Source organism: Corvus kubaryi, unplaced genomic scaffold, assembly GCF_017639235.1.
Source record: "Corvus kubaryi isolate FWS band 111438036 unplaced genomic scaffold, C.kubaryi_AGA036_p1.0 split1-37296, whole genome shotgun sequence".
Classification (NCBI taxonomy): domain Eukaryota; kingdom Metazoa; phylum Chordata; class Aves; order Passeriformes; family Corvidae; genus Corvus; species Corvus kubaryi.
This window is the reverse complement of record NW_024582075.1, coordinates 15,147,422-15,174,081: the sequence shown is the minus strand read 5'-3', so window position 1 is coordinate 15,174,081 and position 26,660 is coordinate 15,147,422. Positions and strand designations below refer to the sequence as shown.

At 34.8% G+C, this 26,660-nt stretch overlaps 1 protein-coding gene across 1 annotated transcript in view; it reads right to left on the bottom strand.

Moving 5' to 3' along the window:
• Nucleotides 1–26,660, bottom strand: part of PTPRD (protein tyrosine phosphatase receptor type D) — a 1,187,501-nt gene that overhangs the window by 730,309 nt on the left and 430,532 nt on the right. The gene's annotated exons all lie outside the window — the stretch shown is intronic.

The window sequence follows — 26,660 nt, the reverse complement described above, 5'->3', positions numbered from 1 at the left end:
GGCTGTTCTTTATTCTTCATTTATTTGCACTTTATTTTTGGCTCTATGAAAACAGAAACATAACTAGCAGATTAGTGACAGCAGTATAAAAAAGGAATTGGTAGAGTAAGATGGTATGACTTTGAAAGAGAGACTAGATTAACAGTTTCATTTGGGGTTAGAAAAGCTGACATCACATAGGAACAGATTTGAAAAGATATGTAATCTGGAAATTTAAGGACAATTTCTGAAGAAGAAATATAAGGATGGATATCTCCTTCCTTGGGTAACCCCAATATTCATTGTCTTTGAGCCTACCCTAAATGTTTCAGGCACAGGCCGCTTGTAGCCTGTTGCTGCATTAGGCCCCCTGCAAGTATACCAAACAGTATAATTCCTTCGCTAGCCCAGTCTCTTTCAATTTGCTGACAGAATTCAATTTCAGGGCAGAAACTTAAATCCTGACCTCTATGGAAGCACTAGAAGTAAGAACACATAAAATTAAATGTAACAACTATTTGAATCAGTTACTGGCAGCATTAGTTGGGCAGATTAGAAATTTTTTGCTGTGTACCCTTCAAATATGTAGGGCTGATGTTCTTTAAACTGAAAAAAATAAATGTTCTTCCTGTTAAAATACAGATATAAATAAGCACTACATTTTCCACCTTTATTCATCTGAAGAATTAGTTCTTACACAATGTTTAATAGCAGATGTGTAGTTCTGCAGTTCTGCAGATAAACGTTTCAGAAAGACTATGAGGGATGGTGTGTGTGACACTAGATACATCTCAGTAACTTTTTCTTTGCCTTATAGGGATAAATAGTGTCAGAAGACTGGAGAGCAGAATGAAATGCGGACAACTTTATTAATGGGTCTTGGGTTCAAATCTGATCTAGGCCAAACATAACTGAAAATTAACAGCTGATGGCAGTCACTGAGAAGTTGTGAAATGTATTAATTGTCAGTCAATAAGAAGGTTTCAAAATTAAGAAAAAGGTTTGTAAAATTGCAACCACTTGGCAATCTAGAGTACTGTTAGTTTCACTAGCCTGACTTTTTTCCACAGATCATCTCACTGAAGACAGCTGACAGATAACTGGTATGACAGTTCGCTTGAATATTATGAAGTTATCCTTTTATATCTAAGAGATAACAGGCTCATTTTCACATATTTGAAAGTCTTTTAACCAATACAGGTTTTAAACATTCTGAGGGAGAGATACATATTTTCAATATGTACCACTGAATGAAAAGAATTCATAGTTCATAGCTAGATCCCAGGAGCTGTGAGAGTGTTACCAAATAAGTTGTATTTCTTTAAGAAGAAGTGGGGGAGATGTTTGAAATTTTTTTCAGCTTTACTACAGTAGTGTATGATTCCTATATTCATAATTAATGCTCAGTTTTGTACCATACCATGCTTAGTACAAATGCCAGAGATTAACGTAGTCACAGATCCCTAGATTTGTGACTAATAAATCTTATGCCAGCTAATTCTTCCTTGTTTATTTATATCAGTTATTAATATGTGTTAGTAGATATCTTAGTTCTGAAAACAGGATTTTGTGTCACAGTAAAGAAAAATAAGAGAAGTAAATTACAACGTGACCACATATTTGAAATACTCTAAAGGAGAAAAGATTTACTGGACATGGTTTGAGGAGAAATCCCCATTTATCCAGTGCTGCTAATAAAGTAATATCTGCATTCCAAACTAGTAAGTGGGTTGGAGAGTTTATTTTCTCTTTTTTTGGTGACAAGAGCACAAACACTCTTTAGTAACTTCAACAGTAATAGAAATAAATATTTTTTTTTCATTTAGAAATATAAAATGCTGTGGTTTTATAAAACTATGGAATTCTATATTCCTGTACAATCCCCAAGAGAATAAAAAATTATTACAGATATTTAGGGGATGGATATAGTTTTCACCTGCTTTCACTTGTCAATGAGCTGGATTAGCAGATAAATGGACACCCCAGCAGCAAAATATGCATATGTTGTCCAAACAAGAATTTTGGTCGTTCTCCTGTTTATGTTTAAAAATTCATTTGGAGTAATATTGAAGTTGATAGAGATATGTATAGAAATGGAAGATTACCTACAGTTCAGCTAACTCTCATCACTGGTCACTAGAAATGTGAAGCATACAAAATTCTGTAGCAAGACTCTTATAAAAAATAGACAGGCAAGAGTAAAGTGCATGATACACCATATTTTTAATAGAATTTAAGTGTAAAGTGAAGTGTGTCTTAGAAGTGATGTAATTTTTTATATACCAGACACTATTGACAGCTCAGGGTGGCCTGTCATGACATGATGGAAATGCTGTGTGTATAGCCTAGAGTTTTCTGGATAGTAATGTTTTTAAAAAACACTATGTTTCTCTTGAGGGCATCGTTAAAATGAGGTTTCAAAAGCGTTTTAGATGAGTGTCTCAAACCCATGATCTTACTCGCATGAAGCAACGCTGTAAGCAAAATAGAGTATGACTCTCTACAGGGAAGAGAGTGGGTGCTGGGGCAGAGCTTGAAATCTCTGAATTATTACTGTTAGGTCTGCTGCATCAAGTTTAATTTCACCTGTTTAGTTCTCATTAAATCCATCATTCAGAGCTACTTTCTGACAAGACAAATAAGCTCATTTTCTGTTCTTTATATTTTGTCACAAGAAGATATATATACCACAAAATGAAGTAGTATTTTTAAAAGTATGTCTCTGGAGACAAAATATTACAATTTGCATATATCTCTACAAGTCTCATCAGGATCAGTTTTTAGAAAGACTATAGAAGTATAAAGGTCTTACCCACACCACTGTTTTCTTTTGTTGAGCAAACTTAATTTACTTATGAGGACATAAATATGTTAGAATCAAGTTAAAATATAAAAATTTTCATAGTTTTAATTTTTTGTTTGCACATTCTTTGTTGTGAATAAAATACCATTTATGAAATCCCACTAAAGAGCATAGTGTGACAAGGGTGTGCCGTCAGGTGGATCTTTGAAAGATCTTTTTATACTCTTACTACACGATCTAAAAGAGATTCAAAAAATTGTTCTCTGTGTTTCAATCATCACATCTGCAATTGTAATATGCAGTCAGATTAAATATTATCATTTTGTCTGACTGTGATCAATATGATATACACATACCTATTTTAGTAGACAGAATATTAGAAGTGTTAATAGAACTGCTTTTCAGCTTTTGATGACTTTGAGGTAGAATGACTTAAACTCTATTTTTTTATGGTATGGTCTCTGTTTCTCCTGAAAATGCCATATTCCTCACACAGTTGTCAGTTCCATCGTCTTTTCTGAGTACCAGTAGTAAATATTAACAGAATACTCCAGGTGAATAAAACCCAGTAATAATAATTATTGTTAATAATATTGTGGTTATGAAATCTCCATCCTTGGATATACTCAAAAGTCATTTGCCCTGGTTGATCCTGCCTGAGCAGGGTGACTGTACAAGATTACCTTCGGAAGTCCCTTTCAACCTCAACCATCCTATGGTCCTATAGAAAAGTAATGAAAAATTGCCAGTGCAAGGATAGTTACAGTGTCTCATCCATTTTTATATTTACTCTAACTCCCAAAAGAGAAAATGTGATGAAAAAAACAGGAATCCAGGCTAGAGGAAATTTATAGAAAATGAGTAGAATGTGTACATTTCTGTTTCCAATAGCCACTCACAGGTCTTTTGTGTATGATTTTATCCAATATTTTTTTAAAATATCTTTTTTTTTTCTGAAATCCATGGTCTTCTGTGGTGATGAACTGATGATATATCACCGGTTACCCTGCAAAATATCTGCAAAACTGACAGTGTTTTCTGAAGCACACTATTAAAAGTCCTGAATGCCCACACCCTATAAGAGGTGGTAACCCTTGAAGAAAGTTACAACCATAAACCACTTGATTTACCTCAAGATGCTCAAAAAATTCAAGAAAAGTCACTACCATGTTAGCTGTCTCTAAAATAACATTTTTGAAGCTAAGTGCTTTAAGGTGTTGCTATATCCACGGCCACAAAGCTGAAAGATTTTTTTTGCCTCTGGTCCTAAAAAAAAGGTCTAGGCCACATAGTTCTGAATCTAACTGTATTTCAGACTGAATGAGGGTTCAGTTTTGATGGTGTAGATACAGAACTTGTTCCAGGTGGACAGCTACCAGATCCCTTTATCAACTGAAAAGTATGAAGAGTTGGGGCAAGTGATTAAAGAAACACATCAAACTTATTGTCATAAGTATTTTGGACCAAACCACTACACTAAAAATTGTCAACTTAATATTAATATAATATTTTAAATTTTAATATTTAATGGGAAAAAGTTTGCTTTTATTTTTGATACAAAAATTGTTTTATTTCTTTCAGATACAACCTCTCCTTTTTTATTCTAAACGGAGGTCTTTCTTTTTCCAGATGTACCTTTGTTCCTTCTCTGGATATTCTATCTCCCTTTTCTCTTTTTCAGACACTGCCTTAAAGCAGAGGTCTTCAGCTTCTTTCTTTTGCTTCATTATCAGTAACTTTGGTAGTTTCTGTCTCAGGGTCCAAACTGTAGATTGAGTTCTCAACAGCCACATTTATTTTGTTCAGGTCTAAGGGCAGATGGTTGCCCTTTGGAAAGGGCAGACATCTAAGAAGAAAAAGGTGGTTATGTATTTTAGTTGCTGTAAATCAGGCTCCATATAGGGCTGTTTAAGCAACCAGGATGTCCCTTGGAGTCAGAGGGCTCCTACGTACATGGAACATTTTTTAGAAGTCACTTGTTGAAGGCTGATAAAGGAGATTTCAAGCATTATGATGAAAATTCTACTGAAAAACTTTGGTGGACTTTGTTTCTGAATTAATTCTTTCTTTCATTAATTTAATAAACTTTTACAATATTTTACTTTCCCCCATTAGCAAAAAACCCTTCAAGCCAACCAACCAACCAACCAATGAAAACAAACAAAAACTGAAAACCAAAAAACAACAACAACCTCAAACAAAACAAAAACCAAAATAAAACAAAAAACCAAACAAAAACAAACAAAAAAAGCTGTTTAGAATAGTCACTACTTGTAAGTATTTTACATGTCAGTAAATTACATGGCTTTCAGCACAAGGACTGGATGAAACCAGCAGGGGTTTAAGCCTATACTTGAATTACACCCTGGAATCCACAACTAGACTTGTCAAGAAATTGGATGCATTCAGAAGGCTACAGTCATGCAATTTTGATTCAGCCACAGTGGCTGGAGACTTGTGTCAGTGTGCTTAATATTCTATGCTATATCCACAAACGATTAAAAAAACCCCTTGATGATAAAGTAATTTTTTACTACAATACTTTCCCCATTTATACTTTCCCAAATATTTTCTGTTTACATATCCTCCAAAAGCAGCTCATAAAAATTTTATATTTGTGCCATCCATATTTTTTCAGGAGACCAGCCATCTCCTTGGTTCTGCATAGTTACTGAACACCCACGGTTGCAGAGACCCATTAGAAGTAGACAGACACACATAGACGCCCCCATGCACTCATCTCCAGCCTCTGACTGCGCTCAGGTCTCCCTGAGGGCTTTGCTTTCCACACTCCCTCTGTGACATGCCTCTCTTAGCTACCCCATTTTCTCTTTTCTCGCCAAGCAAATTCAGGAGTAATATCACAGCAAAGGCAAAGAGAAGGAGTGGTGGAAAAGCATGAGGGAGGCAATACCCACCATTCAATCTCAGCCACTGTGGTGACTGTGCAGCCAAGACATTATTTGAGAGACTTCCCCACAAACTCTTTAGTTGTTATGCTCATGAGTTCAAAAACCCACAGACCCACACACGAGTGCCAATTTTGAAAGAAATTTTGAAGCAAATTTTGAAACACCCTTTTCTTTTAATTTTACTAGACTTGGGTGTTATATTGAGCCTTATTATCTGTTTTTGCTCACGCTATGGTCTAATAGTAGGACAGTGTTCAGTCTGTGAAAGGTAAGAGACTGAAAAGAGGAAAGGAGGGGCTGAAGCAGGCACAAAAAAAAGAGCATTTTCAGGAAGGACAGCAGTCATTTAATTACAGAGGAGTGCAAGGGGTCAGGCTTCAGGCTGACTTTTTATTCTTGGAGAAATTCTGACTTGATGGCAACACAGATCTGCTTAAAGGAGATTTCAAAATTTATTCACTTTTCCTGTCCCTTGAGGACTCTTTCCTGGCAAAATGTATGGTAACAGCTTGATATCATTCACACCTCATTAGCAACAACAGTCTCATGGTCGCTTCATCTTCTTATTCTCTCTCCATATGTCTGCCCCACCCCCCATCAAATAATAAGAATAGAGGGACAGAACATGTGGCACTATGACTACACAAGAATTAAAGCTCTGGATTTGTATCTCACAGAATGTCAGTATTTCTCTTTCATTAGTGCTTCATTAAACAGGTTTCACTTCTAGAAGACTGTTGCACTTCAGCTATTTATATTACGTATTTTTTAACTAAATTAACTCAGACAGCTCCCCTGGATATAAGTAATGACATCATGGTAGCTTGATTTTGCCATATTAAAATTAAACTGAAAAGCCGTTCAGTGGAGATACAGCACCCTTATTTGCCATGACTGATCCAGACTGCACTGGAGCTCCAGAACACTTGCAGTACATTGATGACATCATCGTATGGGGGAACACAGCAGAGGAAGGTTTTGAGAAAGGGAAGAAGTTTTGCCATAAAACAAAGTAAGGTCAAGGGACCTGCCTGGAAAAGTCAGGTTTTAAGAGTAAAATGACAGGATGAATATTATCCAACTCCAATGGATGTGGTCAACCAAACAGCAGCTATGTCCCCACCAACCATCCAGAAGGAAATTCAGGCTTTCCTAGGCATTGTGGGTTTTTTGGAGGATGCATGTTCCAGATTACAGTCAGACTATAAGACCTCTCTATCACGGTAGAAGAATGGTTTCATGTGGAGTCCTGAAAAACAAGAAGCTTTTGAACAAATTAAATATGAGATTGCCCATGCAGTAGCCCATGGGCTGGTCAGGAGAGGACAAGATGTGAAAAAAGTTCTCTACACAGCAGCCAGGGAGAGTCTTGGGAGTTTTCTGGAGTCTCAGGAGTTTCTTGGGAAAATGTACCTGGGAAGATTGACCCCTGAGGTTCTGAAGTGGGGAATACAAACAATCTCTGGCCTGCTAGTCCCCAGCTGAAAAAGAGATGCTGGCAGCTTACGAAGGGGTTGGAGCTGTTTCAGAAGTGACTGGCACTGAAGCACAGCTTCTTCTGACACCCCGACTGCCAGTGCTGGGCTGGATGTGTTCAAAGGGAAAGTCCCCTGCACATATCACACCACTGATGCCACGTGGGGTTAATGGATCATGCTAGTAATACAGGGAGCTCGAATAGCAAACCCCAATTACCCAAGATCTTGGAATTCATCATGAACTGGCCCAAAGGTGAAAATTTCAGAATGTAATCAGAGGAGGAGGAGAAGGTTGAAGGCACATCTTGAGGAGGCCCCACCATATAATCAACTAATAGAAAATGAAAAGGGATGCTCTCTCAGTATCAGTAGATGGTTCAACCACATTGAAAGCAATGGGCAGTGAGACCTTCAAACACTGAGATTTAATTTAGCTAAGGCCACCTGGTTAGTTAATGCTACAGGCTCTACCACTAAAGCTGGCCCTGCCCAACTGAAACTTCCATGTATTGTAGAAGGGAATAAAGTCCCCACAGTGCATATGAGTAATGTTTTAGGGAAGACCGTTTAGATTAGTCCTGCCTCAAGCAAAGTCAAACCCACCTGTGGGATTGTTTTTGCTCAAGGACCTGGATGCACTTGGTGGATAATGCAGAGGGATGGGGAAACACAACACGTACCTCAAGGGTATTTGATTTTATGGGTGAGAACAATCTGTAGTGTTGAATGTGCATGCAATACTGGTTGCTGAATGACACTGCCACTGCATGCCATAACTACTGCGGACAAAGAGGATGGACTGCTCCAGGTACACCAGTCATGAGTCCCTGATGCAGCTCTCAACCACCAAACAGCAAACCAGCCCACCTGCCCTGGAAGATATCTAGGATGGATAGAACCCAGAGTCATGGTCTAAACAATTTCAACAGACTTCTAGAGGGTATCCCACTGACTACGGAAATGATATCTGTGGTTGTGTATATGTATATCTAATCTATCTATATCTGTATCTATATCTATCAGTCTATATGTATATAGTTGGAAGATGTAGGGTCTGAGTATAAGGTCTATTGTTTAGAATAAGGGATGAATAATGTGCTGGTTCTGGCCAGTACAGGGTTAATTTTTTCCAGTAGCCCAGGGAAGAGCTGTGGCCAGGAATCTGATGTTATTTAATACTACCTCATTGAAAGGAGTGGTGAAAAGAGATCTCTTTTCTGAGCAGAAGGGGTTCTTTTGGATTGAAAAAATGTGGTGGGAGGGAGATAACCAGTGTTTTTTTATCATTATGGCCTTTCTGTGTCAACTGTTTTTTTGTCTTATTCCTCTAATTATTAATATTGTTGCTGTTATTGTTTGTTTCCTTATCTCATTGCTAAGTTGTTATCTTAACCTGTGATCTTTGCCTTTTGTTCTTCCAGTTGGAAAGAGAGAAGGGCATGAGCAGCGGTGTGGTTTTAGTGGGACTTCTAAATTGGAGAATACCATTCCTAAATCATGAAAATATTATAGCAAATTCCACATGCAAAGGTACCCTTTACAATTCAATTCAAAAGTTTTGTAGGAACATCTGAAAAATATTTGCTGCATGAGTTATGCATTCACTTTATTTAATAGCAGTCATACTTTTTCGTTTTCATACCACAAAATCATTGCAACAACTTATTTTTTCTTCTTGCCTTCTTTCTTGCCTAGCTAAATGGCATGCAATTTTATTTCTTTTCATAGAATAATTATCTTAAACATAAAAAATATGTTGATTTTCCACACCTTTCTTCTCAGACTACATGAAGTATGACACTCTCTGCCACACCCTGCACATAAACTTGGGTCAATTTAGCTGTTGCTAATTTCAAGAACAACAGGTGCTGCAGAAGCACTTAACAGAAATTGGCAGACTGTGGCTAATTTTGCAGTGTGAAGCACCTTTAGTGCTTTAATATACTTTTCTTTCTAATATATTCTAATATTTCTAATATATTCTAATATTACTTTTCTATTCTAATATACTTATTCTTTCTTCATGAAAGAATACAGTATATGAAAAAATTTCAATCAAATGGAAGCAGTCTTTTTCTTCAGAAAATAAACTCAACAAATTCTTGGTTTTATGAACATTTTGCTGATCTTTGGAGTGTCACTTTGTATATCTGGCATAAAAAATTATTTTGTTTGTAATCCATGAGTGCAGATACTATATTGAGTATTAGCATTTCAGGAAATAAATGAACTAAATACTACTTCTTGTAAAAATTTCTTTGTTTTCAGGGTTCTTATTAAGGAATTAGTTCAGCAACAGTCTATCTGATTTTAGGTCTCCTAGAAAAAGTGCAAAATTGCCATCTGGCCCACAATTAAGTTTTGGTGAAAACTTGCTCAGCCAGTTCAGATTTTCTATGAAAAGAATCAACCGTAACACTTGCACTCAAATGTTATACTTTAACTTTTTGTAGAGCATCATGTTCTACAGATAGCGTAAACTCTACATTCTTTGTTCTGAACACTCCTATCAACTGATTCCATAAAAATGTGGTTCTGCCATTTGTTTCATATCATGCTTGGGTTTGCACAGGTCGCATACTAATACTGAAGAAATTACAGTCTTGCATAGAATGACAAATTTAACAAAACAAAAGTAGCAATCTGGTGTGAATGTGATCTGCATGACCTGTCCTTTTCCCAGCCTTACTTTCCCCTTGTAATTTCTACAAAATTCTGGGTAACCATTTATCTTCTGATTTGTTTCCAAATAATTTTCTCCCTCCTTTTCTTTGGTTTCACGGACATCTAAATATATTCCTGCCTTCCAAATACAAGAGGCCTCTTCATCTCTCTTCTTTGTGACTTTATCCTGTCTCAAAGAGCAGAACAAATGTAAAAAAACAGCATAGGGAACCAGAAATATGCCGAGAATCAAGTTGCGTGAGTCATTACAGGCATAAGGAAATAATAAAAACGTGGGTAGTAAAAGAGTCTTTTTCATTTAGCATGACATTTGTAGTTTCAGAGGAAATCTCATCCGGTACTTGCTCCTATGAGTATACATCTCGAGCACATCTTGCTGATCAATTAGTATCATTATACTGCAGTTCAAGCGGTTTGAAAATTTGCTTGGGAAATAAGCATGGGTCACATTTCATCATATTGCAGTAGTTAAAACTTTTGAGGACAATATGTGAGTTCAAGGATTTCTTCTGTCTTTACAGCAAGTCACTAGATGAGATCTATGAAAGATATTTAGAGAAGAAACTGAAACTCTGACTTAAGCAGATAATGCAACATGATGGCTCTCTATTTATTTTGTTCTGAACCCCAGGGATTTTGAATCATTTTTATGCGCTTGTTTTCTTGGGAGTCTTTTTTTGCAGAAGTATTGTTTCCACTAAAGAATGCTTCCACTTGAAATTACAGCTGTATTTGGAACCTGGAGCTTCTCTTTTAACATTGATTTGATAAAAGGCTCTTACATCACAGGCAAATGATCTAATAATTGGGCTGTTACTTAAAAGGGACAATAATTATTCTCTAACTGAAAAGAATATAAAATTTTTTGTTATTATTATTATTATTATTATTACTATTATTATTATTATTATTGCACTTGATGACTGTTTAAACAATCCTGTTGTTCTATTGTCATATATTGTAAGTGATGTCTTCTTGCTAAGTAATAAAATTTCATAGTGGTCTATGCTCACCAAATTGTAAAACTTGAGAAAAAAAGGTAGGCTATAAAATATATTGAAAACCTTATCCTACAGAATATGGACTAAGTTTTAAACTTAATAAGACTTAAGTACCATCTTGGCAGCACACTAGTTACATTCATCAGTTTGCATATAAGGCACTCCTAACTGAAGAAACAAATTAATTACGGGATCCTAAATTTGAAACATAAAATGCTAAGATCAAAGGACTCAAATTTCAAAAGACTTTTTTATGACTACTATCAAAGTGTGTACTGTACAAAGTTCTTTATCTTCTAGTAAACATGTTCCCAGGAGAGGCAATTTAAGACTGTAAAATTGTTAACACAGAATCTATGTGTAACACAGGGGTAATGAGCAGGTGGCATAACTCCTTCACCAGCTTGAGTGGAACTAAAGGTAATAAAAAAAATAACCCATGTCAGAGATGTTCAGACATAATCAAAGATAAAATGTGTAATGTAACCAAAGAAAGTAGTCCTTGTTAAATTAAAAAAAAAAAAAAATAATGAAGGTTTCTCTTCAGAAATATATTCTGATTTATATTTCTGCAACAGCTGTACTTTCACCCTCTTGAGTGACAAATGTGTTATTTAGTCTCAGTGATACATCTGACACTGTAGTTTTGCATATTTTTTAACAACTGAAGCTTGGTTTCATATCCATATTGAAATGATGTAAAAGAGAGTTATTTCTCCTGCTATCAGCTCAACAAAAAATTTCCTTCACTGAGCTATAATCTTTTAATTATCAAAGTTTTTGACATCGGGACAATAGCAAGCTAGATAAAATAACTTAATTTGAATATTGAGGGTTTATATCATCTTTCTCTTTATGCTATTTTTCTTTGAAAAACAGGTATGGATTCACATCTCTGCTGCTTCTACTCATAGCAGAAGCAATGATGTAGTGTTTATAAAAACATCACTCTGTTTCTATTGAAACCATTGCGAAACCTGAACTTAAGAATGATAATGTCAGAGAAAGATCTTCTGCACGTACATATTTCTTATTTATATTGGCGGGAATATTAGAAGAATTAATGTCTCTTAAGGATGAATTCTTTTTCTAACAATAATAAAGTTAAGCATCAGGCTTGATGCTTAAATTCGGATAAATTTACAGTTTCTCTCTTATGAAACAATTTCTAATTTTATAACTAATACTGTCATACCCTACAAAGTAATATATTATATTTCCTCTGTGCAATTTAATGAATAATAAGGGAAGATCAGGCATTTTTAAAAAACGTGTAAACTAGTATATTATTTACACAGACTTTTTTGAAAATGCACAATTTATGAAATATTGATAGAGAAACAGGACCAACTTCTAATGGTGTTAAACAGTTATTTCCTTATTTTGACTGTTGTAATTTTACTTTTTCTAGGACTCCAAATATTCATCCACAGTACTTATCAAATTCAGGGATACACACATGGGAAGAATGTAATGCTCTTTCCTACCTCCTAAACTGGAATTGATTTTTTGTTCTTTATTATTATAAAAAATAATTGTAATTTTTTAACATATGAAATTACTGCCCCATTTTTTATGTGATGTAGCTTTCACTAAAAGAGGGATGTTGTCAATTTATTTGTGCCATTATTTAATTTGATAGAAGCCAATTGCCTTATATTCAAGAAAGCATCTTATTCTGAGTACTGAAAGTTGCTGACCTGAACAATAAATGCAGTGTTGGTTTTACTGACTGACAAAGCATTTTTGCAAAGACAAATTTAAACACTTTTTACTTTCAAAAAGGATGGATACTTCTCCTTCAGATAACATGGTTAATAATTAAAGGAGAAAAGGAGTTGCAGTGTCATCTCTAAGATGTTGATATTAGTGAGAAAAATATAGCTTCTTGAGTTCTTTCTAACAAACTCATGACACTCTGGAGTGTTGGCAAGGAAATATGATGTAACAAGGATGCAGTGAATACTCTTTTCATGACCTGAAAATCTTTAATTGTAATTGCTGTATATAATGGTGTAATTAGTTGCCTAAGTGACAGGATAGGCTTGAATCTTTCCAGCTATTTTGTAAAACGACCATTTAGCTCCCAGATATCTTTCTTTAGACTACATGAGTGACAGTGAAAGATTGAAGGTTTTTTAATCCTGATGTATCTAAAGGAGGGACTTTACCTTACAGTATCTCTAGAAAAGCCCCGTGAAGACACAATAAATTAGATAAATGTACTTGCTTACCAAAGTATTTTAAAAATGCTGTGAGAAACATTAATTTGAATCAAGACAAACAACACAAAAAAAGGAGTATGTAAGGATATTCAATGAAAGTAGAAGGGAGCAGGTGTTTGGAAATGGATCTCTGATACTTAAGAATGGTCAAGAATGATTAGTCTTGACTGTCATGAGTATGTGTTCAGAAATAAGATTCACACAGCAGATGTTGAAGTGAGGTATTTCTTTTTTCATTTAAAGAGCAAATAAATACCACTGATTCATTTAAAAATATACTCTTGTAGTGACCAGGGTAGCTTCCACCATTTTTCTGCCTTCTGGATTTAAATTTAGGATTCAGTCCAGGCAGATATTTGTGTGTCTTAAATAGGAAAAAAAAGGATTTATCCTGTATTATATAGTTCTCAATTTTACTGAAGAATAAATAATCCAAGTGGAACACGTATCAGAACTTCCAACTCCTCATTCTCTGTAAATCCATTGCCCTCTTTCAGATGGCTTTCAGGAAAAACTGAAACAAGAATGGGGGATAAAACCATGACTGGAATTCTTGCAAAACAAGCGAGATCTGTGTGCAATTTATTGTTGATGCTGCCTATTTGGAAACTTCCTGAGAAATCATCTTTGAAAATTTAAGAAGTGGGTATCATACACATGCATAAAATGATGGGCTTTGCAGCATAGCATGAAGGCACGTTGATATGTTATGATGGTTATTAACATTTAGTCTTTAAAAAATAGCAGATGAACCTTTGCACAGAATTAAAGAACTTGAGGAAAGGGAGTCAAGCTTATGTATTTATTGAACACTGTTTAACATAAAAAGCAATGCATTTTACAGCTGTAGAAAAATGTTTAAGTAGAACTTTTTCTTAATCTTCGTTTACTGCAATGCTAAATCAAAGGCAGAATTTTAATTTCTTAATTATAATTTGGCTAGTAGTTTTATTGCTGTGTTTTCACAACTTTCCACTCAGTGCCAAATGCCTCTGAGATAATTTGCACTTCATATTATAGGTTATAGCAGAGGTAAAAAAAAAAAAAAATATCCTGTCAAACACATAAAGTGTGCAATTTCCAAGTTAGGCTAAATTCAGAATGTAACTTCTTCCTCTGGCCTTCTCTCTTTGTACAAGTAGAAAATCAGTATCAGTCTCAATATATTTTCGCAGATACTTGTTATGTTTTCCAGATACAGCCCTGGAAACAAAGCCTCTCTTCAACAATTATGAGCTCAAAAATCTTAGGAAACCATTTTCATTTATTTCATAATTTCACATTTCAGACATGTACATGACTTCAAATTTCTATATTTTCTATTATCTCCTAATCAGATTAGAAGTTAAGAAATAGGCATTCCTAATATTAATATTTTTAAAAATATACATTTTAATCTAATACTTTTTCCTTTACTTTTTAATAAAAAATATCTGATTATCATATGGTTCCATATTCAAAAAATAATGCATCTTTTTGTATATGCTGCTAGAAGGGTTAATCTCTAGAAGGTTGTGTCAAAAGTCATTAACAGATTTTTTTGTGTATCACAAAAAAAATATTTTCAAAGATTTCCTTTCATAGGTTTTTTTCTCCTCTTGATAAGATAGATTTAGTGTTAAATATTTATTTTAAGCTGCTGTTTTGGTTATTGAATATCATTAAGGATAATTGCACTTTATTTCTTTCTCTCTTGAGGAAGATTTACTGTAATATTTTGAAACCTTTCACCTCTTATTATTATTATTATTATATCTTATTACCTGCTTATTGTTTCATTGCTTTACAATGGTACATGAGAAAGGATTAAGTTTAAAATCTCTCCTAAATATTCTATTTCACCACTCATTCCTGAAAACATCAAAGTGACAAAAAATTTAAAAGGTTTTAAAGAAGATTAGGCAATTTTTATGTCAAAGACAGGTACCCTTGGATGACTATTATTGTGAGTTAAATATTCAGGATGAATGTGAGCCTCAATCTCCAATAAATAGAGAAAAGATGGTCTTTTGTATAACTATTTCAGAATCTGATATTTACAAAACTTAGAGTATAGGGATATTGCTCTCAATCTTTCAAAAATCCAGGCCCTTAAGTTGCATAAAACATAGCAATTTTGCCGGTTGATTAATCTGTTCTGTAGAAAAATATTCAGACTGTCACTTTATATTTTAGAATTTTAAGGCAAATACAAAAAGCCACAATTCACATTTCCCTCATTTCTCTCCATGAACTATTCTTCATTTTTCTTCTCATTAAAGAGTTTTTCTATGGGCATAAGATAAACTGATACAAGTTTATCACTGGTCTCAGCTAAAATTCTCTTGAATATGTGTACCATATATTGCATTTCAGGAAATTCTATAGAGATAAAGGAAATTACTATAGTTAGTTTCATACAAAACTGGGAGATGCAAAATTGCCTTTTTGAAATCTGCTTCAGAAAAATCTAGTCTCAATAAATTACCAGTACTTTGCATACGAGGTGCAATTGGAGGTGTTTTGCACTACTTGTGCATTACATTATTACTTAAGAAAAAGTGGTCTGCTGACCAGTAGCTGACAAAGATAACACTGGGAGTAAGAAAACAGGAGGGTAAACAGAAAGGCTGATCTAATAATTGTAACAACACTTTCTTCTACCATTTAAAAAAATTTTAAAACGCTGTTTACCTTGTTTGGGAATCTCTCAATGGTCTCCCTCAAAACAGATTAAAATCTTAATAGAAGTTGTCCAGCAATGAACTGAAGATAAATTTATGAATGTGAATAAAACTTTGGAGACAAATAGCTTATTATTTTTGCAACAGTGTGATATTTGTCTTTCATCAAGTTTTCTCCACAGAAAATAAATATACCAATTGTATTGAAGCTCGGGGTTTTATTTTCCAATAGCAACATACTAATCTTGTGTCAACATAAGAGTTACAGCTATGGCTGCGTCTGTCCAGTTATTTCAGATTCAGATGAAATGGCAAGCTAACTTAAATGGCTATGTATTACAATATGAAACTAGTTAGCTCTTTCTTTGTCCCTGATGCAGTCATTCCCTCATAGAAGGCCATTAGGCTGATCTTGCTGAAGCTGCGCTGGCTGTCTGAAATCAACTCCCTTTCTTTCATATGCCTTAGCATGGCTTCCAGAAGGATCTGTTCCATGATATTACCAGACACAGAGATGGGGCTAACAAATCAGCAGTTCCCAGGGTCTTTCTTTCTTCACATTTTAAAAATGGACACGTTTTCCTTTTTCCATTGGATTTCACATGACTTTTCAAATGTCATGGAAAGTGGTTTGGCAACAACAATCAGCCAGTTCTGTCAGGACTACATACCAGGACAGATGTGATGAGAGATGGGGGCTTGCAAAGCCAGTACCAGGAACTCATATGGAGCGCTGCCTGTACCCACTTACATACAAAAAAATTCAAAGTCTAAACCAAGATAAACAAAGAAGGCCAGGCTGCATGGTGCTGTGAGCAACCTAGTCAACTGAATGAACTCAAAGCATTCTCTGGTTCCATGAGTGCGATGCACCTCTGTCAAGTCCCATAGATTCATGTACATTCAAGCTCCTCAGGTTGTCACAAACCTGATATTCTCCCAGTTCCTTCCTTGAGGTTAATCTATTCAAGAGATGTGGAAGAAGAAATCGAGAGTGAAGACTGAGGCAAAAAGGGTGTTGAGTATCTCAGCCTTCTCCTTGTTTGTTATCCAGGCTGATATACCTGTAGAAGCACTTCTTAGTATTATTACATTCCTTGCCAAGTTCAGCTCCAGCTATGGCTTGGCCTTTCTGACCCCATCCCTACACAAATGGGAGTGTCCCTATGCTCTCCCCAGGATACTTGTCCCTCCTTTCACTTTGCATTGTTTGTTTTTCCTTCTTACCTTTTAGTTTGATTAGCAGGTCTCAACTCAGCTATGCCAGTGTCTCTCATTACTTTCTGATTTCTTACACCTATTGAGAATTCTTGAGCTCTATGGAAGATGTTGTAAAGACCTGCCAGCTCTGTTCTTGCTTCCTGAGGGCACTTTCCAAGAGGGTTCTCTTGACTAACTCTGAGCAGCTTGGAGTTTGCTTTCCTAAAATTCAGGGCCTTCTCTTTACTTATTGCCTGGTCCATTTCCCATAGGACTGCAGGTTACTTATTCCCCATGGTAGGGCTGCCTACTGTTTGGCTCAAGAGGTTTTCCTCTGTGCACTCCAGGAGTCTCCTGGACCACCCACAGCTCACTGTGCTACTTTTCCAGCAGGTGTCAGGGTGGCTGAAATTCCTCAGCAGGACAAGAGCATGAGAGTATGATGCCTCCTGTACCTGGAGCAAGAAGGTTTCAGCAATAGGCTGCCCTTGGTCAGGCAACCTGCACTAAACACCAGCCACAAGATTCCCTTTGTTGCCTCAACCTCTGATTCTTGACCATAAATCTCTTATGAACATTCTATGTTAGGTCACTTTCATATTGGTATGACAAAAACAAAAAAAAAAGAGAAAAAACTATAAAAAATAATTTTTAAAATGTCATATCAAAGTAATTTTTACAAATTCTGCCTGAAAATGCAAATTGAAAGAATTATTTCCTATAATAGAAATATCTTTTATAGAATAGCTGAGGTTGACAGTCATGTTTGGAGATTGCCTAGCCTCAATCATGCTCAGGCAGAGCCAGCTACAGCAGGTTGCTCAAAGCTGTGCCCATAAAAATTGGATTTTTATTTCTGCAAGTGAAAAGGCTCAAAAATCTTCCTGAAAACCTATTTCATTGTCAAAGGGCCAGTAACTCCTAAAAAAGGAGGGTGGAAAATCCCTTACAGGTGAAAAAAGCGCCAAACCAATATTTTTAGTGTAATTTTTTTGACAATTTTTGTTCATTTTTTAATTTATTATTATTATTCTAATGGTCAGTAATTATTCTCCTCTCCTTGAACCAAAGCTAAAGTAAAATCCTTATTCTCATATAATTGGATTTCTCATATAATTGGGTTATAATCTGAATCATCATATGTTCTGGGCAGAAATAGGGTAGGCAAAGGAACCACAACCAGTGTGCATTGGATTATTTTTCTTATGCATATTACTGAAGGGAACAAAGAAATTCATGATACAGATGTTTGTTCTAACTTAATTTTTTCCAATGGTCTTTAGAGGACCATGCTGTGTTTGAATATGCAGGATTTAGATAAGAAATTCAAGACATTTCTCTTCAATTTGCCTTTGAATGTCCTCTTCAAATTTCTACGCATGGACAGCTATCTCACCTCCACACGTCACTTTGCTTCTTAAATCACATCTTCCAGGTCCATGAAGGTATCTTAGTTATCCCAAGATGTCCAAAGTTGCACTAAATATTTATGATTGAGCAGATGAATTCAAATCTATCCCATATTATAATTAATTTATGATGCAAGTGTAACTCTGAGTGAGATCTAGAGAGATATGGACAATAACGACTTTTGAAAGTTCATAGGAGCAACTTTGTAGGTTTCTGTAGTACTATGCCTCCCTGGGGTGCCAGTGCAAACTGTTCTGTTAGTGGACTTTAAGAATATGAGATGAGAAAACAAACTGCAGGTCTCTTGCTATTGAAAGGTCATGTTTTAAAATATATTTTTCTGTTTTCATTTCAAACCTTGGTGTTATATGTTTGGGAACTTTGAATACTATTTTTATGCAACAAGAAAAGCTTGATCAACGTAAGACCCAAAGCTCTCTTTTAATGCACAAAGGAAAAAGTACATGTATGGTCATTGGCTGATTAGGCACATGGCTGGTCAGCTAAGGTGATGATCAGAGGCTATTTGGGAAGATTACCTAACCTGAAAAAGTATAGTAAATATCTGGAAAAAAGTACCTTCCTACAACCTGGAATTCAGTGTTTGAATGGATCTATTTAGGATTTACTTTATGATTACAGGACTGATACCTGTATATTTAGGTTAGACATTAGAAAAAAGTTCTTCACTGAAAGGGTGATTGTGTGCTGGAATCATGTCCAGGGAGGTGGTGGAGTAACCATCCCTGGATGTGTTTAAAAAACGACTGGACATGGCACTCGGTGACATGGTTTAGTTGAGGAGGAGGTGTTAGGTCATAGGTTGGACTAGATGATCTTAAAGGTCTTTTCCATCCTAGTTCATTCTGTGATTCTGTGATATTCTTTTTTTTCTACTTTAGAAATCTTCTGATTAAAATAATGAAAATCATGATCTTCCTGATAACATATTCAATGGCAACTGGTTGTGTGAGATGGTGACCTTTCCTCATACTTCATGCAGGAAAGAAAGTTTGGTAACTCACCTCCAAATTCTGGGTTTGGGAAGGTTTCTGAAGACTGAAACTAACAATGTGGGTTATTTATTCTGATCTGTCCCCTGGTGCTAAAAACCTTTCTAAACTACTTGTTTGTTATCAGCAGCATAATTCTGTATTTCCTCATGATTCATGTGACAGCACTGTCAAAACCCAAACAAAATCATGTCACTACCCTTGGTCTTACACTATCAATATTGAGGTCAGATTTGAAAACTACTTACTTTTATCAAAAATATATAACAAATTGTATGTAAGTCTTTATTTTCTTCATGCAAAAGAGAATCATAAAATCAGAAGACTTATTGAATTACTTTCTCAACTATAATCAATTAAATTTTATGAGGAACTAATCCTGCACATCTATCTTTGTTACATTTTATAATCACAGTTGAGATTTCATATTGCCATAGAATATACATTTCCAAGCTTACAGTGAAGTAGGATGCTTATTGCTAATGATTATTCATTTTCTCCCATATAAAATTACAAAAGGATAACACAGGTTATGATCAAAATTATATTTGAAACTGTTTTGTATCTGACTGAAAGAAAGATTGATATCTGCACCTAGATGTTATGCCGCTCATAAATTTATGAAGAATAAAAACATATAATCAGAGAGCAGTAATGGTTGAGCACCCATGTAAAAGATGCTATTTATGTTTGCTGTAGTTTTTCTTATTGCATTAGCTAATGGTGTAAATTATCTAAACAGGGGAAAAGAGCAGCACAAACCATTTCTTTTATGAAGTCTTGATTAAGGAAAATGCAATTCTTCAGAAAAAATCCCCATTCTTTCAGAAAATGGCTCAAGTACTTTCAAAGACTTCAATCCCGGCTGAATGAGTTTTAAATCTCTATTTTCCTTTAGATTATACACTTTTCAGCTTTCCCAAAAAGCTCCTGAGTTACACAAGGGGTTACCACACAAGCCCTGCTGATAATTTTCTCAAGTTCTTCCAGATTCCCTGGTAATATTGTTCATATACTTCCTTTCACAAGAACAAAACCACAATACATTTATATCTGCGTGCATTTTTTGCTGAAAAATAACTTGTGGTAAATCATATCTGAGCAGTCTTACTGCTGTCTATAATGAAGTGACAGGCTTAATGAACAATGGAGAGTAGTGGGCATTGTCTATCTCAGCTGTAGAAAGGCCATTGACATAGACTGCGGAGAATCCTTGTAGTCAGGTTGATTAGATACTTACTGGATGAGTGGATTATGGATAGAAAATTGGAGTGGTCAGTGGGATGACTGAGATCAAGACAATATGATAAGTGGTACTAAAGTCAATTATGAGTAGCATTACTCCAGGGCCAATACTGGAACCAATAATCCGTATTGATGACCTAACAATGAGACAGAGGACACCTTCCACAAGTGTGCAGTTGACACCTGAGAGGAGTGGAAAATACACTGGAGAACAGTGCTCCCATTCAGAGGCACGCGACAAGACAGACAAGCAAGCAGTCAGGAAACCCGTGATACGCATCAAAAGCAAACACACACACATTTCTTCTCAGCTGCATTAACTTTTCATTTATCTTCCCACTTCTTCCTTTCATGGTTGGTACAAACAAGAATGCAGTTGTATGACTGTTTTGTGGTTTCAAGGTCAGAAATATTAGTCCTCTGTTCTTGTCCTCCCTCTTTTAAACCCTTCTAACACTTTAAACTCTTTTTCCCTTTTCTTTTTTCTCTATTTGTTTATTAATTATTCTTTATTTCTCTTTGTTACAATTTCTTCCAACCAAGGTTCTTTCTGTCTTCAGCCCAAAAGGCTGACCTGTTCCATTCTCTTCCTCCTTTCAGATATTGCATACTGGTCTAGTGGAAGAGGACATTTGGATTTATTTTGTTTTTAGCTTGATCATGTTTCTTGCTAAACAATTCCAGTTTCCTAAATAAATGCCAGCCACCCCTTTTCCATCTTCTGTTCTTTCTCCTTTTACCTCCATTTTTTCTTCATAAAATGTCTGATTAACTTCTTCCAAGAAAACAAACGAAAAATTTTAGAACTCTATAGTCCTTTTCTCAGTATGATTTATTTTTCCATAAAGTTCTCCTTTTCTCCTTTTCCTTCTGCTTCTCATGCTTCTTCTCTTTCTCCTTCTCCTTTTCCTTCTCCTTCTCCTTCTCCTTCTCCTTCTCCTTCTCTTTCTCCTCCTTCTAATTTTTCTCCATTTCTTTTTGCTCTCTCCTTGCACTTGGCTAGTATCTTCAGACTAAAGAATGTCTTTCCTCAAACCCCATTTAATTTTCCACCTACCATCTTTTTTGTTTCCTTTTTTTTTCTAGTCTCTGACAGCATATGATTTCCTCACAGGATCTCTCATAGTGTCTTTAAACAGTTCTGCATCCAAATCTGAGAGACAGAATGACACTCTTTTCTTCTTTGTCTAAAACCATCAGAATCATCAGACAAATCGTTTTCTCCTTTTCTTCTGTGACTATTTTCTCGATTAATTTTTTGTTTCTTGAAATTTTTTTTTTTTAATTTCCTTTCCTCTGAGAATTTTTCACAGTCTTTCTATTCACAGCAGTTCCAAAATGCTTTCCAACCCTGGTTAAGCTCTTTTTTTCCCAGCTGAATTCTAATTTGGTTAATCTTACCCAAAAATTCTACTACTGTTTTAGGCAAAAAGCATTACTTTATTTCTATATTTCAGGCCACTCTAATCAGGCCCAAATTAAATCTTCTAGCCCATAGAAAATAATTGTCACACCATGTTAATATTCAACCATGTAACATATGGTTAGCAGACATATCTTGACTTTTTGCTGTATTTGAGCCCTGAAGTTGCCTCATTCGCTCAGGCATTGTGAATACCAATATTATGCCTATCGATCCTTTCTTGCTTTACATACTCAAATCCTGTCTAGGTTTTAGCATGTAAGTTCTCCTTTCCATTTATACACAAGCGTTTTGATCCAGGTTCTCATAATCTCGTGTTCTGTACTGCCCTTTATCTTGAATGTTTCCAATGTTTCCTCCTTGTTTTTATTATATCAAGAATTAACTGCTTGCCTTCATTTTCAAAATTCCTAACTTTTTATTATCTCTGTGCAGTATCAAAAGATTTTTTTTTATGCCTCTCACTAGCTCATGATATTAGTTCCCATCATCACCTTATTAAATTTTCAAATAAACATTGACATGTAGTCATTCACAGGAGGGAATTCTTTGTAAATATCTTCAAAGCTATTCCTTTGTCTTCTTTTAAATTCATCATTAAAACTCTACTTTTCTAACTAAAACTTAGAAAAGTAGACTAAAACTACTCATAGAAATGCTTATGCTCTTGAAGGCTTCTACTACCATCTGTCATGGTGACCACTATTGCCTTATTGCTTCCCTGAGTTTTCCAGCATATCTTTACCCATATGTTGTCCTTTTTGTTACAGCAAATGCTCTAAAATGCATTTTCCACCTTCTGGTTCTGTGCTTGCGCGAGTTCTACTATCGTGGGATTTTGAGACTGTGCTTGCTTTATGATGATTAATAAATATTTGGTAAGCATTCACTGAGCAGTAACAAGAAACATAGAAAATTAACAGAAAAAAAATTATTAATTTAAACATTTAAGAAATCTCATTCCTACAAAAAAAAAAGAGAAGTATAGTGGAAAGTTCTCATGTTCTGTGAAATTTAAAAACTAAAAAGCCATTTATTTTAGATGGAGCTATTAATTCAGTTTATCTATACTTACTTTCCCTGCACATCCTTAGATACTGCTGGAAGTCAATGCAGGGTTCTGTCATGTAATCTAATATGCAAGAAAGAAAATACACAAAATATCTTTTCTTCTTTAAATACCAATCTATTGTAATTAAAAAATGTAGATTTTCATAATGAGCAAAATGACTTGTGTCACTTGTAATAATGGTCACTTGTAGAATTTGAAATTAAGGCATTAATTTACTCTGATGCATGTATATGGCTTTAAACACACCACAATAGAAGAATTGGCCGTTAGATGTAATGAAACCTAAACAAAATTTTATGTAGTGTACGTGGTGCAGATATGGAATCTTTATGCTTGATCCTAGAATATGATATTTTTCACCATATTCTCCTTCTTATATTCAAGCTTTCATCAAAGGGAAACTACTTGCTCCCATAGCAGCTGTACAATTCACTCTGAGGATGTTGTATTTCTACTGGCTATCTTGCTCAACTTAGATTCCACTTTGTTTTGACTCACCCTTGACCATGCAGAGGGCACCCATTTATAGTCTGATTTTACAAACACATTTCTCATGAAATTATTATGCTTTTCTATCCTTCTTTCTAATTCTGTATTTTAAAAATAAGGATTTTAAAGTACTTCTATTTTTTTTCGTGTAAAGGTGGTCTATTTTAAAAAAATAAAACTCCCCTATTTTATCTTCCGTCAAAGCATGGCAAGTTATACCATATTTTTTCTTTACAAATATCTGCAGTTCACAAGCTTATGCAGAAATGTGTATGTAAATCAACACGGAGCTCCACACAGATGTTAGCACTATGCTCTAACTAAGAAACATGTGTGAAATTACCACTGTCTTTCAGACTTCAAAGCCAAACATCAAGAGTTATTTTAGTGCCACACTACATTAAAAATGTTCCAATAAATATTTTTTTAATAGCCAGAATAATTAAAAAAAATGCATGCAAGATTAATATAAAAAGCAAAATAAAATTTTCCCTTAAAATCCCTGTATTTTGTGTAACATTTAAGTCTCATTTCAGGGAGAGATAAATTACGTATAGAAAAGATATTGGCCTTGCCTTTCATTCCATAGTTAGCATTTAAACCAAAGGTAATCAACCACCAGATCTACCACTATCTCAAAGTGTTATAATTTCATGGGAAAATATAATGGCAATTCTAGTATAAAACCTTCTTCTGTCCATCAAGTGACTTTTTTAAAGTAGTAACTTAACAGAAACACAAGTCTAGAAGCTACTCTTTCTCCTAATAGATGTCTCACTATTTTCAGACAGAAACTTGATGCAGTGAAGTTAGAAATATTTTTTCTTTTTTCCTTCTTATTCAGTTTATATTCTGTATATTGGTTTTTAAATATTAGTGTTTCAGTTGCCTATCTATAAAAAAATATTTTCAAAGACTTTTAGTAGTCATAGGTTGTCTTACCTTGGATTTATCACTTTGCAATGAAGCTCACCAATTAACTACTTTCAGTAGATCTGAAGGACCAAAATGGACAAAATCTTTAACTCCCTCTTCTGACCTGATTTGACTTAGCTTAAAGGTGCTGGGCAAATGATATTTCACATATTGGCAAAATATTCTTGATCTTTAACGTTATTAAATAGTTTATTTTAAATTTCTTTCACTGTTTATAATCTTAATAAATATGAAAGGTAAAAAAAGTCTTTTTTTATCTCTGGAAGAATTTTAGTCTAGTGAGCACAGCAACCCAGCCCCTCTGAAGTATTCCTTATTAAAGACATAGAGAAAGATGTGCTATTTCAGTGGACCAGTGATCAGAATGTTCATACATTTTATAATAATAATGATAACAACATACAGAAGTGAACAGCGAATGGGAAAAGAGATGCTTTGCTATGTACTGTTAACATTCTACCCAATTCACAGACCAAAGGGCTTGAACTGCAACATCACTTATTTAAAAGAAGTTTTTTAGTTTTGTGTTATAATCTGCATCATCGTCTCAGTCAAGTATTGTAAGAAAAATCATAGAATACACTGTTTAAGGGTCATCATGCAAATCAACAGAAGTTGATGTCCAAAACTATGATGGTTAATTATTAATTCATAAAAAATTCATATATTGATTTTGAAATTTTTCATCTTTGTGTGTGGATGTGTTCTGATGGTCTTTTGTTCAGAAGAAAATATTTTTACATTTTTACCTTTATAGTATTTCCCAATATTAGGGTTGGAGTTGCTACTTCTAAGGATGAATGATATTTTCAGAATTATTATTTAGAATTACATTTTGCTGTTCAAATGTAGCAATCTTTTCTTCAAAACGTAAATTTTGAAGGCAGTAATTTATTTTTCTTTTTGCATATCTTTCTCAGTTATAACTATATATACATAGTGTGGTCTTCCTATTCTCCAGCTTCTGGAGTAGAAGGCATATTTGAGTATAGGTATGTGTAGGCAAATATTTAATATGTTACAGCAAAGCAAGGGAATTAATCAAAAAATATAAATTTTGCATCTGAATTAATCTAAATAAACAGGACAAGTATATCTCATCAAATTCTGAGTTCATCTTTTTTTTTTCCTGTCTCTCTGTCTTACTCAAAATAGAAAACTGGCCAGCATGAACAGTCAGGGTGTCTTACTCATGGTGACAAGTCACAGTGAGAACCGTACTCCTCTCACTATCTCCTTGAATTTATTGCTGCCATTACTGTCAACATGTCCTGCCAGCTGCACCAGAAAATTGCCTACCTTTTGGGAGAAACAGAAATTTTACTTCATAGGAGTACAGAACTGAGTGATCCATGTTACACGGCAGAAGTCTCTGACTAAAAGATTCCAAGGTTCACATTTCAAATTTTTAAGGAGATTTACTCACTTATGTCTGTACTACAAGATCTGGTACTTATTTTTGTCTTGGTCCTGATTTAATTTAAACAGAAGGTTTAGTGGCAAAGTTATAATTTCATGTTTCATAGTTTATCACTGGACAACTGTCTCTAAATGGTTGTCAATCAGTCATGATACCATTTGCACTAAACTGGAATTCAGTGCATATTTTCAGAATTAAAAGAAAAATCAGAATGGACTTTCCTTGATGATACTTGTCAGTTATCAGTGAAGCTGTACTAGGTCTTAACAATGAAGGAGTTATACATACAACATGCTGCAATGAACTCAGTGTACATTTTGGGAGAAAATTACCAGCTGTTGGAGGATGCCTTTTATATTTAAAAAAAAAAAAATTTGTAACAAGCACCTAAACTATAATCTATGCCAGTTCAGTTCAGTAAACAACTTCACTGAACACTTCAACCAAACTTTAGGCATATTATTTTACTGAGGAGACAACTAAACAGTAACATACGAAAATTTATTCATAAATCACAATCATGTCACTGAATTGTTCATGAGCTGTTATTGGTAAAACAGACTCTCCTTTTCAAAAAGTCTTGCAGTTCATGTCAGAAACTGATTAAAAATAAGAAAAGAAATGTAAAACTTTGTCAGTATACTAATTAATGCAATTATTTATGTTTATTACTGATAGAACTGGTTTAAAATTATATTTCATTGAT